Here is an 18,138-nt window from a genome sequence, read left to right as displayed (position 1 = left end):
ATGAACTCAGGGGCATTCGGCCATTGAGCCACATCCCCAGCCCTATTTTATAATTTATTTAGAGACAGGGTCCCATTGAGTTGCTTAGAACCTTGCTTTTGCTAAGGTTGGCTTTGAACTCTCGATCCTTCTGCCTCAGCCTCCTGAGCCACTGGGATTACAGGCATGGGCCACCATACTCAGTCCCATATTTCTTAATTATCTGTCTATATATAAATATGTGTGTGCGTTTCCCCTTGAACTATTTTTGAGAAAGTTACAGACATAAATACTTGAGTGTATATTTCTATCTAAAATGACACTCTTACAAAACCCTGGTAGTTATTAAATTCTAAGAAAAATAACATTGATAACCAGCTATTATGTAATTTACAGGCCTTATTTAACTTTTCAACAGTTATCCTAATACTATCTTTTATAGCAAAAGAAAGAAAAAATTGCATTACTCAAGAATTCAATCCAAGATCATCTGTCTCCTTTTCTTCAGGTTTGTCTTGTTTCCTCAAGATTTAATTTATTTATTTTTGCTGAAATCTCACAGAAGTAATGTGTTCTTATCACATTATATTTGATAGCAAACAATTCCATTTGTGCCATTACTGGTGATATTAACTTTGATTACTTGGTTAAGGTGCAAGATTTCCTTTTGCACTTTTTTCCCCCTGTGTAATAAAAGTGTTTTGTAAATAGAAAATGAAAAGAGAAAAGAATTACTACTTCTAAGCAATTTTTAAATCCTTCAGGACAAATTCCATTAGCTTCAAGGTTTGGGAATTATCCCCTGCGTCTGAAGCTCTGTCCTTGGTATCATTGTATTTTTTTTTTTCCCTTGAATGGTATCACATGTTTGAAGGTGAGTATTTTTATTAGCCGGCCTCTTGTCTGTAGAATTATGGGAATCCTAAAACTTTTCTTTACCACATTCTACTTCTGTCCTTTTCAGTCCAGTCTGGAAGTGCTTGTGATCACACACAATTCCCAAAATCCTTTTGATTCTCTTATGTGTGTCATAGAGATTAATGACAAAAAGGTCATTCTCGGATGTTTCCAAGATAACCCCTTCTCTATTCCTGGCTTCTGTTTAGATGGCTTAAATTGTCCATAAGTCATTTCTAATCTCATCAAAGAACTCTAATTAAATAATATCTAGCCTTTTGATCCTTCTAAAGTACTGACAAAAAAATTATCCAGCCACATCCTTGGCATTGTCTCCAGGGCACTCTTTCTTGATAATTAATCTCCTAATTTTAGTGTCTTTTGCAGTGAAAATTGGCTGAGAATTTCCCAAATCACTGGGTCCTGATTTATTTTTCTTAATACTTTTTCCTTCCATCCATTTCCTTTCATATATTCTTAGAAGCAGCAAAAAGAGAAAAAATCTAGCATTTTCACCTTTTTTTGCTTTCATCACTAAGCAAGCAAGAATCGCCTTCTTCCAGTTGCCAGTTACATGTTCCTCATTTCCTCTCTGCTCTTCTCAGAGGTGCTAAAATTAGCATCCATTTTTTTTTTTTAACCAACAGTCTGTTTGACATTCAGGTATTTTCTAAAATAATACAATTTTTATTTACCATGCTTCTCAATTCCTTCTGAGCCATCATAGGCAGAATATTCATATAAAATTTATTTAGTCTTCCCAAGGCTCTCTAGGCTTAATCTATCATGTTTCACAAAATTCTTCTAGCCTCTACTTACTACCCATTCCAAAGCCACATTCACATTTGTTACATCACAACCCCACTTTTGTGTAGTACTGTGATAGGAAACTAATAGAGATTACAGTACTATTACTGCTGTAATAAATTGTCGCAAACTTAGCATCTTAAAGCAACACAAACTTTTATCGTATAAGGGCCTACATCTAAAATGGGTCAAAAGGGTCTTCAGGAGTGTCCTGTTTTGGGAAGCTGTCATGTCTTCCAGCTCCTAGAGGCCTCCTATATTCCTTGGCTTATGATCTCTTCCTCAATCCTCAGATTATTTTCTCTCCTCTCTGAATTCGGCTTCTATCCTTACACCTGTGCTCTCATTTCTGACTTTCCTACCTTCCTCTTATAAGGACCCTACAATTACATTGGGCATAACCAGCTAATCCAGGAACACCTCCCACATCAATATCCTTAATTTAACCACATCTTCAAAGCAATTTTTACTATGTAAAATAACATATTCACAGGTTCTGAGGACTAGGATGTGGACATTTTGAGGTGGCCATTATTCCTTTTACCACCCAGCATGTGTTCTAAAGTCAGTCTGTGTCGTGTGGGGGCTCTGACTCGGAAAACAGATCTGGGGTTTGGCAGGTGAAAGAAGATACAAAATGCAGCTAGATATTAGACATGCTTTATTCAGTGGTGGCCACGGCAACTAGCCAGCCCCCAGCCAGTTCCATTTTAGTCCTCCTTTAGCCTATTTCCATAGGCCTTTTTTATATGAAAGCCAAACGAAGAAAGCACACTGCCAACGGGTTACATAGAGAGGTCTGTGCTCATAAGTTAATGTTTACGACCTTGAGTCTATAAGCTGAATCAGTGTTTCTGACCTTGACTAACCATAACAGCCAGTTCCCAGCCCTGACAACACATTAAATATATAACAAAGGTTCCCTCACCGAGACTTCTGGCAAGCTAACTACAGCCATTTTGAGGCCTGCCCCAACAGTCTGTCATCCATAATGACCCACCCAAAAGTGGTTAAAAGGGCTGGGATTGTGGCTCAGCACTAGAGTGCTTGCCTAGCACATGTGAGGTGGTGGGTTCGATCCTTAGCATCACATAATAATAAATAAAATAAAGGTATTGTGTCCAAATGCAACTAAAAATTTTTAAGGGTTAAAATAATTCATTCATCCTTGGTGTCATTATCAATTATTACAGAGGACAATCAGTGGGTCAAAAAGCAGCTCCCATCCTTATTGGTAAGACATTGGATATCCATTCTCTTCCACATACAAACATATAACCTGAAGGGTCCCAGTTACTCCAGTTTGAGACTTGTTAAACTTGATTTGGATCACAATTATGAGTTTACTTTAAAAATAAATCCATGTCACTGAGTATTACAGCCTCAGTCTCCATTCACTGTACATCCTAGTGCTGCTCAGGCATCAGGAGAGGCATATGGTTTTGCACCATTCAGATTGAAATAATGTTGTGCTGGGCTGTGTGTTGGTCAACACTGATGGCATCAGAAACTGCAGAATCATTCAGGACCAATTGGGCTGATCTGGATTTTCTGTTAAGGAAAAGAAATACATATTATGTTCATGAATTGTCACAGTAGAATCCTAATCAAAAAAAAAAAGTCTCCTTATGTCCAGATCACTTTCCGGGAATGGCAAGAAAAAAACTTTCTTGACAACCATGTTGAGTGATCAGACTGCCTTACTAAAATGTGTAAACCAGGAAAAGGTAAGAGACGGAACTTCAGAAACCCTTCTGACCTGATTTTTGAGACTCCCATTCCAGCACTCGGCAATACTGCAGATGGTAAGGAACATTGAATGTCCTTTAAATTCTTTGACTATGAGCCCATTGTTGGATGGTCTTTGCAAATGATGCAGAACGTCTAACACATGACACAATTTCATTTTAAGGGCCACAGTAGTGGGACTGGAGTTGGCTGATTTGGGTTATGGTATTACAATTCCATCCAAAGAAATGTCAAAGCCATGAAGCAACAATGGGAGTCTCAAAAGGGACTCAAAGCTGTGACACAGTCAATTTGCCAGGAATAGACAGAGGTAATGTCCCATGCAATGTGACCTACTTCACCACAGAACAAACAGACCAAATCTTGGCAGAATTGTGACTCCTGTGCAGTATATGGTATGCAGTCTGCATTAGAAATACACAGTTCTTTACTGTGCCCAGTCTGTGATGCTGAATATATTGCCCCTTTGATGAGGTACCAAAACCAAGTGACAGTGACAGCAATCTGAGCCACTGAAGGCTCCATGAAAAGCTTGGTGCTAGTTGGTCTGATTAGAGAACAGGCCATTATGGCTGGCACAGACACAAATGACCCAGACGGTCTGATTGGCAGATACAATTTATTTGCATGGTTTATGGCCCCAGAGAGGGGTGCCTTTAATCTGCCAGTCTTAGACGTCTAAATGGAAAATCAAGGGGCTAGGCCATTTGTAACAGGCCAAAAGTCAGACGTCTTGAGAATATTGTCATAGACGAGGGTTTTGGCCTTCACCCTTTATGCTGCCTGTCCGTGGTCATCCAAATTTTTCATTGCAGTTGGATGGTTGCCGCCACCTGGTGGACACCATCAGCTGTCGCCTTAGCCGATCCATCCCCAAACTAGGCCGTGTTAGAGATGAACCCAAGGTCCCCTAAGTCAGCAGCTGTTTCAGGTAGTGGAGTGAAGGATATTTTCTCCCCCGAAGAGATCACTGTCACTTTTTCGTGTAGAACTTAGTGGCATCTGAGATGCCACTACAGTTGCTCTTTTCCATTTGACAAGAGAGGCTGTTTAAACCTGCCCACCTTATTTTGTCAATCCAAGTTAATCTGTCCCAAAATAAGAGTATCCAGCCTGAGAGTCAGAGGCTCCCATTGCCAAGACTCAGTTTCAATATGAGCTTAGTAGGATGCTAATAGCTGCCTTTAAGGAACTTGGCTACATCAGAAAAGTAGAGCCATCATAATGAAACTTGTCTTCTCCTAGACTCTGGGTGGTCATTATCACCTAAACATATGCTAAGATTTCCATTATTCACTCTGAGTATTTTTTTTTTCTGTTTGACCTACTGGACAGGAAAAAAATCGCTCTGACATGTATGGGCATTCATAGCACAAGTCTGTAGAACACTGTAACCCATAACACACTTGGCAGTGCAATCCAAAACAGCACATTGGATTGGGCCAGAAGCCTCACCAGGTAAGCCACATTAGCTTCCCACCCCCATTCCCAGCAGTGTCCAAATCCCTTGAATTCAAGCACCAAGGAATCTAATCTGAGTGTATATCGGGGTTTGTAGCAACAGTCTGTGCTCTACTGGCTGAGAGGACAGAGGTTAAATGCTAGCAAGAGAGACCACACTACAGTGGGCTGGTAAGGGGGCCAAAGGAAACGTAGCCCTGAGCCTTTTTCAAACTCTCACCCCAAAGCCATTGACTGAGCACCAGTACTACTTCCTCCTTTATATGCTCCTGATGTCCAGTAGAGACCAGGGACTAGAGACACTTTTTTTCCCTGCCTCTGTATACACCATAGCTATAGTTCCACCATGCTCTTCTGAGGGCCCTTGGAGACAGCTGTGCATAGCACTCCATTCTCTCAAAGACCTAGTCCAGTTGTGCAAGGGCCAAGTGCATGAATGCAGAGCCTCTGCACTGGTAGGCCAGGCTTTTTGCTTATTTTTCCTTGTTTTCAGTTTATCTACACCAATGTTTTTGGTTGATGAAAACTCTATATAAGTAGCAAAGTCTTCATCACTAATACAAATTGCTTGACTTTGTGCACTCCTGGCTCAGCAGATATAGACACGTGTCTTGCAGCAGGAGCTATGGAGCTTGCTTGCCCACCGTCCTGATAACATTCCCTCCTCTGCCCACCAAGCAAAGAAAAAGACACAATCAAGCACCATATTGCTGCTTTGTTTAGTTTGACTTTTTGCAGCTTAGCCTCTGGGCATTAATTTAAGTCAATTATTAACAGATAGGAAAGTGAGAAACCCTCCCCCCTCCCACTACCTTCTATACTCATAACCCTCCCCCACCCCCATCCACTACTTGGGCAAGAATATTAGCTACCAGATTCCAGGGAGTTTTCTCACCTCTTGGAATCTGATTTATGGAACTTTTTCCCTTCTTCTTCCAGAAAGCCATGTCTCCATGATCATGACATCCTTGCTACCCAAACTGTCACAGCTGCAATTTGAGGTTTATCCTACCTTTATAATCTATTGGGTTAGTCCATTACTGTTTAATGGATGGTTGCTGAAGACAGAGTTGATCACTCACAGCATAACAAGTATATAGCATATGCAGTATTTTAGTCAGCTTTTTTGCTGATGTGACTCAAAGACCTGACAAGAAAAATTTTAGAGGAGGAAAAGTTTGAGGGCTCACAGTTTCAGAGGTCTCATTCCCTAGATAGCAAGCTCCATTCCTCAGGGCTCAAGATAAGGCAAAACATCATGGCAGAAGAGTGTGGCAGAGGGAAGCAGCTCACATGATGAACAGGAAGCAAAGAGATCTCCACTCACCAGATACAAAATATATACCCCAAAGGCACAAGCCCCAATATCCACCTCCTCCAGCCATACCCTACCCACCTTCAGTTACCACTCAGTTAATTCCCATTAGGGGATTAATTCACTGATTGGGTTAAGGCTCTCATAAACCCATCAATTCACCACTGAATGTTCTTGCATTGTCTCTCACAATGTCTTTTGGTGAACACCTAATATCTAACCCATAACATGCAGCATGTTGCTTGGTAGAAGAAAAACACAACTTCAAGAATCCACCACTTTTATAGTGAGCACTAAACAAGACTGCTCTTTGACCCAGAGGGAGTCATGATCTCAAAGTGCTCACTGAAAATAAAGCCCTGAGAAATATCCTGGGCAAAGAGAGGTCAGGACACATTCTTGACATACCCAGCACTACACATAAAAGCATAAGAGATCTATGAAGGAGTTTCTCCTAATAATAACCAGCCCTCTGGGAGGGGGGAAATAATTTTAAAAGGTCTACATGGTAGCATTTTCCAAATTCCTGGTTTAAAAAATCTCACCATGGCTGACTTCAAGTTATTACTGTAATATCACTCAGAGTTGGAAAAACTAAACATGTGCTAAACTTGACCAGCCATTAATAACTCTTGCTTGAATCAATATTATTATGATTATGATTGTTGACTTTTAAGTGCATATCTGAATCCTTTGTTTATATGATTACAAATACTAAGCCAGTTTTCAAAATGTACCTCTGCATATCTTTCCAAGCACATATTATCATCTTTTTGTAGTTTGCTTCCTTGTAAATACAAGAACATTCCTTCTCTGAGAATCCTAAAGCAATTCTGAAGTTTGGAGGGGAAATCTGGGTTATAGTCATAGATAAAAGAGAACTCAGAAAAGTAAAATGTTAAGAACCAGGATGTGACAAATAAACCACTAGCTAGTAGTCAATCTCCCTCTTTTCTTTCTTTCTGCATCTTTAGTAAATGATTAAACCAGTGTTTGTAAATTTCTGGGTCTGTGGTTATTTTCCACATTATCTGGGTTTTGATTTTCTTAACAGTATTTACCAATCTCTTAAATTTCCTGCATTTTGTTTATAGTTTTTGTGGTTTTTTAACTCATCCATTAACTGTTTTCATTGTCTTTTAGAATGAAAAAAAAGAATCCTATCTTGTTAACCACTTTATCCCTAACACCCAGATTAGTGCCTAGCATGTGAAAGATACCCAATAAAAATAGTAAAAATAAATGAACTTTGACTCCTGATTTAGTACAATTCCACCTCATTATGTTGCCTTAGCATTCAGATGCTTTTTAGATGGTGAGCATGGCAGATGGCAATCAAGGTGGCAAATAGAAGCTTTAAAGTTGCCTTCTTATAATTAAAACTCAATTGAGTTTCAAGACAGCTTATATCCTAGTGCTGCTACTCATACAATGTGAAATCAAACAAATCACTAAACTATTCCATGCCTCAGTCTCTCCCAATTAAAATTCTTAAGGATCTCTGAAAGAAGGGCTTCAGTTTTCATTGTCTTCTTTGGGAACATGTAGCACTAGGTATATACCAAGCACAGTTTCTGTCACATTCTGATGACATCCTTCTTTCTCAAGGGTCACAGGGGAGTAGAGATTAATATCTGTAGTTTTGTGTTCCTGTCACCCACTAGAGGTATTCCGAAATTCTGAAGATTCTTGGAAGGCAATTTCTCATCTTCTCTTTCATGAGGATTTAAACTTATTACTCTGATAAGTTTTCTAAACTCCATTTTCCCTACAAAATGGGGATAACACCACCCACATTACAGAGATTTGATTACGACTAAGTTATACAAACTTAAATGAGTGGTTCTCAATGTGGAATCACTGGACCAGAAATCCTGGTATCCCTGCCAGCTGGTAGGCAGTGCAAATTCTATTGCAGCAGAGATTCTGAAGTTGCCACCCCAACCCTGCCCAATCCCAAATGTGATGGGGACCAAAGTGTGAGAACCACTGACGGATAAAATCATCTGATACTTGGTTGGCCTTCAAAAGGTTTTCATTTTTTTTTTCACTCACATGCATTAGTCACCCAAACCAATCCTCCCAGCTAAGCTGCAGAATTACCTATCCTCATCCCATTTGGCAGATGTGAACAATAGGTGGGAGGCAGAGGCAGATTCTCTGTGAATGCTGGCTCTGACAGTTGTTGCTCTTCTCCACCATTGTCACAACATGTCTCAATGTTACCTCCAAATTTATATTTTAATTATCTTTTCAATTGTCAGAGTTGGCTCAATAGACCATTTTATGTGTAATATGTGAAACTAGCTGGTTGCCTACAAGGCTGAATTCTAAGAAGGCCAGTAATGCTGGGGGTTAGCACCTTCAGAGTCATTCAGTCCTGGGCTAACATTACGCAGATAGCACTGGATGAATTAGTCTTTGTGAAGCCTGACTTTTCAAGTGAAAAATGAAGTTAACAAGAATAAAATCTTCTTCGCATATTGTCTCCTATAGGCCAGGTGCCCTGTTAGGTATTCTATATTTGGTACACAGGGCAGGTCTTGGTCTTTTTATAACCCTTTTATGGGAACTAGCCAGGATCCCACAAGAACTCCATTAGTTCCTCCCAAGGGTAGAAAATCCAGTGACCTAATCACCTAGCACTAAGCTCCACCTATTAAAGTTTCCACCATCTTCCCAAATCACCAAATTGGGGACCAACTGTCCAATACATAAACTCTTGGGGTAAACGATCAAATCATATTCAAACCACAGCAGTATACAATGAGTAAGTAAAGCCAAAACAATGATCTTTTTTTCTTTAAGCATATTTAAATACTTCTAATGTTTTCAAAATTATTTTGTGACATCCAGAGCACATCATATCTTTTTCATTGTAATTAAATAATAGCATAGACATTGGGAGGAAAACAGGATTTAGTTAATAACTAGATTTTCAACACAATATGTCAGAGTGCCTCAGATCCATTAAGTACACAATATCAGTTGGAAAATAGGGTTAATTTTGCTGCAGCTTTAAAGAAAGTGGAAATAATTTCTAAATGGTAGTGTGTCTATACCTTTGATGGTAGGAGATTCTTAGTTCATACTTAATTGAAAAGGCAAGTCACTGTTGAATTTTGAAAATCCTGTAAGAGTTTTTAAAGTAATTTAATGTAGCATTTTATGGTTGCTTTTGTAGTTTCAAATTCTCGATGAATATCTGGGGATGTATGTGCCTTCAGATCCCTTAGATTTAATCAGACTTCTCACTTGCTTGCTTGCATAATGGTTTATGGTACCTTTGATGATTTGCAGCCAACCTAGCACTTTTAATAATTTACTGTAAAAGCATTTAATTTTTAATGGACAAGAATGGGTTAGAGGTAACTTCTGCATTATAAGTGCTCTCCTGAAGAGTGGGAAAAAGAAACAGTATATTTAAATTCCAAACATTATTGAAAAGCCTGCGCCTTTTATTACCCAAATCAAATGCATAATTGAAAAACATACCTAACCCAAAATTATTGTTCATGCTTTATTTAATCATAAGATAGCTTGGCATTCATGATGCTATCATGAGAACATTTTTTTTCAAATTCTCATTTTTTCCTTATCTTTCATACTGTTTTCAATCTTCTGTCTTACTAGAAAAAGAACATACCTTTTCTTTCTTTTTTTTTTTAACTAAGAAGAGCCCAGTGAAAGAATGGTTTGTAATGTCTGGTCCATAAAAGAATTATTTTATATTCATTTTCCTTCAAAGGTTTTCTAAGATCTCCATATAATGTGCATACCTAGGAATGATTTCACAAGCAGTCTTAAAAATATCAGTTTCCATGTGGAAAGAAAAATGGGAAGATGCCAGGATAAATATTTTTTTTAAGACTTGATGGAGGACAAAACATATCTTGCCTTCAGAGGCACATAAAACAAAAAATGTTGCAATCACTAAATAATCCCTTTCTCAGATATACCATGTGTAAAAATAAGAATGGCTTCACAGATGATTCCCCAGAAAGTAGTTCTAACAATCTGCGGCTCTGGAAACTCTTCTACTTGTCTAACATTCCACAGCTGACTGTCCCCAAGCTTACCCTGAAATGGGCTACAGGGAAAACTCCGATGGTCAAGACTTCAAGTCTGTGAGCTCTGTTTCTGGAACACCTTTGGAATTCAGACGTCAGAGCAGTTGTTTGAGAATGTGAAACTCATTCTCTTTGTTTTGGCTTTCGAATAGTGTTAAGTCTAAACCCTGTTCCAGAGGATTGGCTCCCAGGAACTCTTAGGCACTTAGCCAAGGAGTTTGTGCCCTGTCAAAATTACCCCATCTAAAGATGAAAGTTTGAGGCTCCAAGTGCACTTCCAGGCTTGGTTTCCTGGAATGAACCTGCAGGTGCAAGATTCAGCTGGTTAACAAGGACTCTATCGACTGTCATGGTCTTCTGGCTTTCTGGTAGGAGTTATCTGTAACAATTCTTCTCTGTTAACCAGATTTTCATCTCTACCCCAGCTAATGAACAGAAACTTCCAAGTCTAGTCAATTTTCCCTCAGATTTGAGGAAGCAGGAATTGCTCAAGAGCACCTGAGTTGGGTGACCTACCTTTACCAATCATAGTCACATATATTTTTCTTTCTTGCAGGTCTCTTATCTCATAATACCAGTACAAACTTTGGGAAGCAGACATCCCACCAATATTTGCATGAAGAAATTATAAGCTAGATAAGTTGCCCAAGGTTATACAGAGGATGGAAACTAGAAATGTAAACTCCCTGATTTTTAAATCAAGGGCTTTTCCCATTATATCATCTAGTCTCACTCTTTCTTCCTCTCCTCCTTCCCCTCCCCAGCTACTTTCCATTTAGGGGGTTTGTTTTTGTTCATTTGATTGTTTTAGACCTTCCCACGGTGCCAGGGATAACCATGAGCGGTACCAAAAAGAATTAGATGGGGGGAGCAGGCGTTCCTGTCCCCAAGTGAATAAATCTTTCTGGCTTAACCCTTTTTGTCAATCCTCCTCTTCCAATCAGGGGTCCTACCTCAAAAAAAGAGTTGGCTTTGCCCTGCCTGACTTGCCAGCCTAGTCTTCAAAACAGAAACATAATTAAATTTCTTGGCATACTAATTTCTCTTAATGTTCTATACCAGGCTGTGAGTTTGTGAACCATCTTCAACAGAACAGGAAAATGCAAAAAAGATGTTATAAATGTAGCTTTCTAGCCAAGCCTCCTTAGTCTTGCTTAGGAATGCTTACATTACCTCAAGGTTATGGCAACTAAACACAAAGTGATACACCAGTGTTAACATTGGTATTACAGACCGGGAGGGAGACAGCTATCTTTATACAGTACATCTTTAAAAATATTTTTTAAATGAAGGAAAAGAGGGAGGGAAGGAAGAAAGAAAATGGTGAGAAAAAATATGCTCAAAATTTGATAAATATTAAACTAAAACCTGGAATCTACCAGGAAAAAGCTTTAAAAATTAAAAAGGCTGAAAGCATAACAGAGTCAGACCTTTTAATTCTGGAAGTTTGTAATGCTATGTTTTAATGAAACATAAAAAGGTCCATAAATTTCAGGTTCTTCTATAGCAGTTAAGAAACAAGGTAAATTTTGAATTATGGACTGATAGTATAGATAAGAAAAATGTTTCTGTTATGAATGGGTACTGGAATGTTTTATATGTACCATTCATGTCTATACAAGGGGAAAACAGTCTGAATAACGATCTTGAATTTTTTCACAGAATAACTGATTAAACATTTCACATCAGAGTTGATCTCAATTCAATCAACTGTATGGAAATTAGTCAGATAACATAAAAAGTACTTAACTCAAAAGGGTTCATTCATTTATCACACATAAATACACCAGAAAGAAAATTTTTCTGCCAAAGCCCCCAAACTCTACTTATTGACTTACTCGTTCATTCCACAGGTATTTGTTGATTTTTTTTCAACAAGATGGGCACTGGCAATAAAAAAAAAAAAGGCACACCCTTTAAAAGAAAGGAGATTGAACATGAGAAGTGGAAAAGAAAAATAATCCAGCTCATGATTTGAACATTAACAAAGATTTGCCAAAAGAAAAAAAAATCCTATGGGGGTAGGAGATAAGAGGAGTATTCATTCTAGGGCAAGTGGAACAATTTTCAAAGGGAAAGTAACATCTGAGCCAGGACTTCAAATGTGAATAGGGGTTTACTATACAGTTTCTAATGAAAATCAAACCCCAAAACTAAAAAAGGAAGAGGCAAGTTTAGGAATAACTTCCTTAGAACAGCATTTCCCAATTACTTATAGACCTTACTTGGTAGAGTGGAAAGGATTTTATGGTGAAGAGAAAGTTTAAGAAATGTGATCTAAATTAAATGGTTTCCTTTACAGCAGGACTTCTCAGCACCTTTACATCTCACAAAATTTATGTCCATCAAATACATGAAATGATACACCCAAGGTTACATTGGATATTCCACAGACATATACCTGCAGTGGAGAGGAGCTAATGGGAGTAGAAATCTAGAGAAGAGAAACATATTTTGCAGTAATTCCTCGGTTTAAGGCTCTTTTCTTTTTCTTTGTTTTATTGGTGTATTATAATTATACATAATAGTGGGAAAGCTCCCTTTTCTTGATAGAAGTTGATGGTCTACTTTTCCAAGTATACACCTTATGTCTGTATTTTGGTGTGTATTCATAAATTACTCTCATGCATGTTTTAGAATAAGATAAAAAAAAAAGTGGTCATGTACTCCACTAATAAATGCTGGAGTCTCTCTCTCTCTCTCTCTCTCTCTCTCTCTCTCTCTCTCTCTCTCTCTCAAAAAAGTAGAATTTGGTTTAAACATACCATATATACAAACAGAGATTTGATAAATTGTGGTATAAAGGTATATTAAGAATTGTAATGCAAAAAATTATGAATGTAATGCACTCCACTACTGTCATGTATGTAAGAAATAAGAATAGCTTGCTACTTTTTTATTAACATGTATTATTGTTAATATCAGCACTGATACCATTCTCATTCCAAAATGGTTGTGGTTGTCTTATAGGATTCTAGAGTATATGCCACCCTTCTTTCTGGCTTTCAGTGTTACAGGAAGATTGGAAAACCTAGAGGAAAATGACTGAACAATTAACCTGAATGTAATTGGTAGTTATAGGCTAGATAAGTTTACTAAACAGAAATTACTTTCATTCTTTGTATAATGATCAGCAAATAGATTAACAATTCATTCTTCCCTTTATACCCACTTCATGTATGTGGAATATTATGTGTGAATTATGCTTTTTTATTTGTTAAAGTTCAATATGAGTATATTTTAAGAATTACTAAATATTAATAAAAGTTAAGAAGGGAAATGCAGATGGCCTGGATTACATAGTAAAAGATGAATGTCTCAGCCACTGTTCCTATGAGCAGAACTCCAGAAATTACAGATAAAGGAAGGCTTCATACCTGCTATAGGACCCTATTTAAAACATGTACTAGCTGGGTAATAGTCTGGAAAAGAACGATTCAATTAATGAAGGGAGATTTAGATCTATGACTTACATTCTCATGATGAATCCTCTATTAATATTAAAATTCTATCCATCATATTGAAAATTTCCCTGAAGAGTTTTTAACATGTCCCTGGTAGCTACCTTAATGTGTAAATCACTGCCATCCCGAGAGACCAGTGTGGAATCTCTGCCTATAACCTTTTGTCCATTATGCTTTTTCATTTTAGAAAACAGAAAGCCATCCTCTCCTTAGATTGGAAGTGTGCACGTCGCACTCGCCAACACTCTCCGTCAGCTGTTCAGCATTTTTTCCCCTTTTCCCTTTTGTTTGCTCATAGTAAAATTAGCAGCACTAAGAAGTCTACTCTCGTAGGCTTAGGAAACTTGGCTCAAGCTGTTAGTACAAGCAATAAATGCTGGCCAGCTTCTATTTTGTAGCCTGTAAAATGTTGGATACCGTAGCTCAGATTCTTTGGTCTGTGGCCACAGTCTGCAAATGTCACATTTCATCAAAATCACTTCAGCAACTGTTGTTCACAGGCAAGTCCAGAGAGAGGAGAGAGAGTGATGCAATGGGATCACATAGGACAGGAGGTCAAGTCTCTGGGTACTAATTTACCATGCAGTAAGAATAATGCTGCCCCTGGTTCTCTAGTGTGACAATCTGGAGCTCTCCAAATTTAACACTTTTGAGATTTGGGGGGATGGAGAAAGAATAACAAGCTAAGAATCATTTAATAGTTTTCTTTCTGGCACAAAACCTACCAGCCTTCCAAATGATTCTCCCCTCCCTTCCAGCCTGCGTTGCACTTCCTCTTCCTCCCACCCACCCATGCGCTGATTCATTAACTCTGCAAAATTGCAGTAGCACCAACTGGTAACCGACGTTGACTAGGAGCTTCCTGGGCTGAGGACTCGGCCATCCATGCTGAGCATTTATTCACATTTTCTCCAGATGGGCAGTTGAGAAACTTGTCTAGGCCACTGAATAGAGAGCACATGGCCACAGAGTGCTGCACTTTACCTCCTAGCTCTGTTCTGTTCCAGAATGTGGCTGACCCACATCACCTTCCCCCATTCCAGTTCTTCACAACTGTCACCTCAGAAGGCTTCCCAGAGTGAGCATGTGTGTCCTCTGCTGGAGCACCCTCCTGAGGGAGAGGGTAAGCACAACTCGGAGCACTCCAGACTTCCTTTGTTAGTCTGTCCAAGAAGGGTGTGGGACAAAATGGCCCCCACCTCTTAGATGGAGAGCAACTACTGCTAGCAATGCAAGGGGGAAATTACCTGATAGATTTTTTTCATTCAAAAACTTTATAAATTTTTAAATCTCACTTTTTCAAAATGAGCCATAAATGGGTCAAATGATACCGAATAGTAAAATGGATGTGATATGAATTCTTTATCATTATGGAAATGGTAGCTTCCTTATTGGTCACATGAGTCACGTAACGTGTAATTCCCCATCTTGGGTCATTAATAATGGATACACAGTTATCAAATTGTTCTAATGAACACTTCTAAAATACTTTCTGTCACTGGAAGCAAATATTTTATTGTAGACAGATATACTTGCAGGGCTGAACTAGAATGCTCCATTATTACTACTTCTAAATTTAGTGTCAATACTGTCAAAAAAGGACAGAGCTATGAAGCTAATTATCAAAGGAATATACTTACATTTGGAATTAAACACAAGAGTCTTATTTTTACTAACTCCAAATAAACATTCCTTAGTGATCTCCACAAAGTTTGTCATAAACAAAGGAAATTTTGTATTGTGTTTCCAAGGAACACAACCCAAGTATTGGTGGAGAATTTCAAAATCTGCCAACTTTGTAGAAAACTTTCTTGCTCAAAAATCAGTGAAGCTGGGGCTGGGGATGTGGCTCAAGCGGTAGCACGCTCGCCTGGCATGTGTGCGGCCCGGGTTCGATCCTCAGCACCACATACAAACAAAGATGTTGTGTCCGCCGAGAACTAAAAAATATTAAAAATTCTTAAAAAATAATCAGTGAAGCTCTCTACTCTATTTCATAGAAATTACTTGACCTTAGTAAACTCAGTGAGAAGAAATGGAGCAAGCAAAATGCAAGAATTGCCATTGCAAAATAAAGGGTGTGAAAATAAAGGGAAAGAGGCCCAACTTGAAAAGAGTTTATGATCATTTAGGGACTGAACCATCTGGTCTTGAAATCCTCAGGACAGTGCTTCCTATCTGGTGTGAGCATAATGCTGGAAACGGGAGCACCTTCAAATGCCAGAGAGGAACACCTGAGCCAAGCCTTTCACCTGCCAGGGGAGAAGGGGAACTCGCAGGCTTTCACCATTGGCACTGCTTTTGATGGATATATGGAGAAATAGCTGGGAATTTTGCCCTCAGCTGCCCCACGGGAAGAAAGAATTTGTTTTGTTTGGGGTTTTATTTTTTTTAACCATCAAAACCCCACATCGGCTACAAAAATATCACACAAGAACACCTGCTTGCAAAAACAAAGACCCAGAAGGCACAGCTTGAAAGTATGGTTTACGGCTATCACCCTGTTAGGATGGAGACCTCCTCAGCATCTTTACAGAGAAATACCTGCACCATCACAAAATGGCTAAATCACCCTCCAATTGCAGGTCAGAATGGGAGTTTTTATCAGGCAGGGAAACAGTTTCTGTCTGTACAGGAAATAATTGAAGTCAGGAAGAGAAGAGTCCAGATTATCCCTTGCACTCTATTGGACACCTTTTGTTATTGTCTTCCTAGTAGTGCCACTCATCCCATCTCCTCTCTCGGCTTTACAGCAGAATCTTCTGTTAGTTCGACAGCCCCCAGCCACCAGTTGGTTCAGGGTGGGGCACCTTATATACACTGGGGCAATTAGAGTACTTCCCTCATACTTTGAATCTGGAATTGAGAAAGATAAGGAAGTTTTTCAACTCGGAAGGTGCTGACAAATGGATAGAGAAGCTTAAAAATCTAGACAGTGGTAGGATCGGATGGTAAAACAGATGCAGAGTAAAGAAAGGAAAATCTAAGAGAAAGTCTTGTCAGTGATTGAGTCCTTGGCTACAGATTTTCTATTGGCCCCAATCCCATTCATAATGTATCACAGGACCCTTACAATAAATACCCGATTTTACTTGAACATATTAGAAACTTCGGTATCGTGTAACCAAGGAGTCCTGAGTAACATACCAAGTAAAGGAGAGGTTCATTTTGCAGCTGTGTCAATAGGAAAGTTTCAACTTCCAAAGCTTTTACATGAATGGAAAATTGCTTAATAGGCAGGGAGGTCCAGCATGAACCCACTGTGATTTCTCCCCTATTTTATCTCTCCCCAAGTCCTGTTTAGCCTGTATATTAGGGCTCCCCAGGATTCTGTGGCTCCTTCTTCCTTGATATTTTTATCCAGTTAAGGTTAGATTAGGATATATAAAGTTATTTTGAGGTAGTAATTATAAATAAGCAAATCAGCCTCAAGAGCTATTCTATAGCCTTGACCTAGAGATTAGAGAAGGAAGCATAGGGAGGGAGGCATAGGGATTGATCACTAAATAGCCACATCAATTGTCCATCATAGATCATTGTCTGTTCCTATCAATATCTGTTCCTATCAATGAATCAGAGCTGGAGCAGCTCTAGAAGGGCTGATCAGCCAAAGTCCACCATTCTAAGATACTCTGGGTCATTTGTGTCTGCGTTTATAATAGATAATTGTCCCTTGAGCTTGAATGCCTGATTGTGCCTCTAAATATGCTCTAAAACCTTTTCCAACTTTATCTATTTTCTTTTTATTATAGACTCTCAAAGGGGAAATATCTGATCTCTTAAATTCACCAATTTAAAACCTGGTAAGATTTAAAACCCAATATAGAATTAAATCCATTAGGTATTTAATGAGGATAACATTAACATTTATTTAGCTCATTTAACCTCAATTAGTATAGAAACTTTCAGTCTATAATTTGCCTTTTTAGAATCAAAAGATTGCCAGAAAATCTTCTTTAATTAAATTTATGTCCAAAGTCGCTGTAGGTTTCAAAGTATATTTTTAAGTGCACCTTCAAAGAAAATAGTGACAATCTGGCTGAGGGGTTTTGTGCTTTCTTGCTTGGAATTGGTTGAATGTAACCAACAGAATTGCTATGCTGTGATTCCTGGCTACATCATGGACATACCTCTTTGGGGCTCCAACCAAACCAGTGTTGAGAGAAAGGTTAAACCCCTCCTCAATGCTGAAGTCCAGTCCTTATGACCCAAGTGATAGAGGCACCTGCTGAGTCTCAGATACAAAGAGGAGCTAACAGTCAAAGCAGAGAGGCAGGTGGTATTGCCAAAGTCAAAGAACTGGAAACGGGAAGAAGGTCACATGGCTGTTGTGTTGAGGCAAGAGTGGTCAGAGGTGGGCCAGGTCCTACTCAAAACCTAGGCAAGTACATTGCTG

General features: G+C 38.8%; 1 long non-coding RNA gene across 2 annotated transcripts in view; it reads right to left on the bottom strand.

Moving 5' to 3' along the window:
- Positions 1-2,367: 2,367 nt before the first annotated feature.
- Positions 2,368-18,138, bottom strand: part of LOC113190733 (uncharacterized) — a 79,535-nt gene continuing 63,764 nt past the window's right edge. For both annotated transcript variants that reach the window (XR_003301816.2, XR_013343329.1), the window contains exon 3: positions 2,368-3,234. This is a non-coding gene — a long non-coding RNA (uncharacterized LOC113190733). The remainder of the gene's footprint in view (positions 3,235-18,138) is intronic.

This window comes from Urocitellus parryii, chromosome 3 (genome assembly GCF_045843805.1).
Source record: "Urocitellus parryii isolate mUroPar1 chromosome 3, mUroPar1.hap1, whole genome shotgun sequence".
NCBI lineage: Eukaryota > Metazoa > Chordata > Mammalia > Rodentia > Sciuridae > Urocitellus > Urocitellus parryii.
The sequence above is the reverse complement of the archived record's forward strand: the minus strand, read 5'-3'. Positions and strand labels throughout refer to the sequence as shown.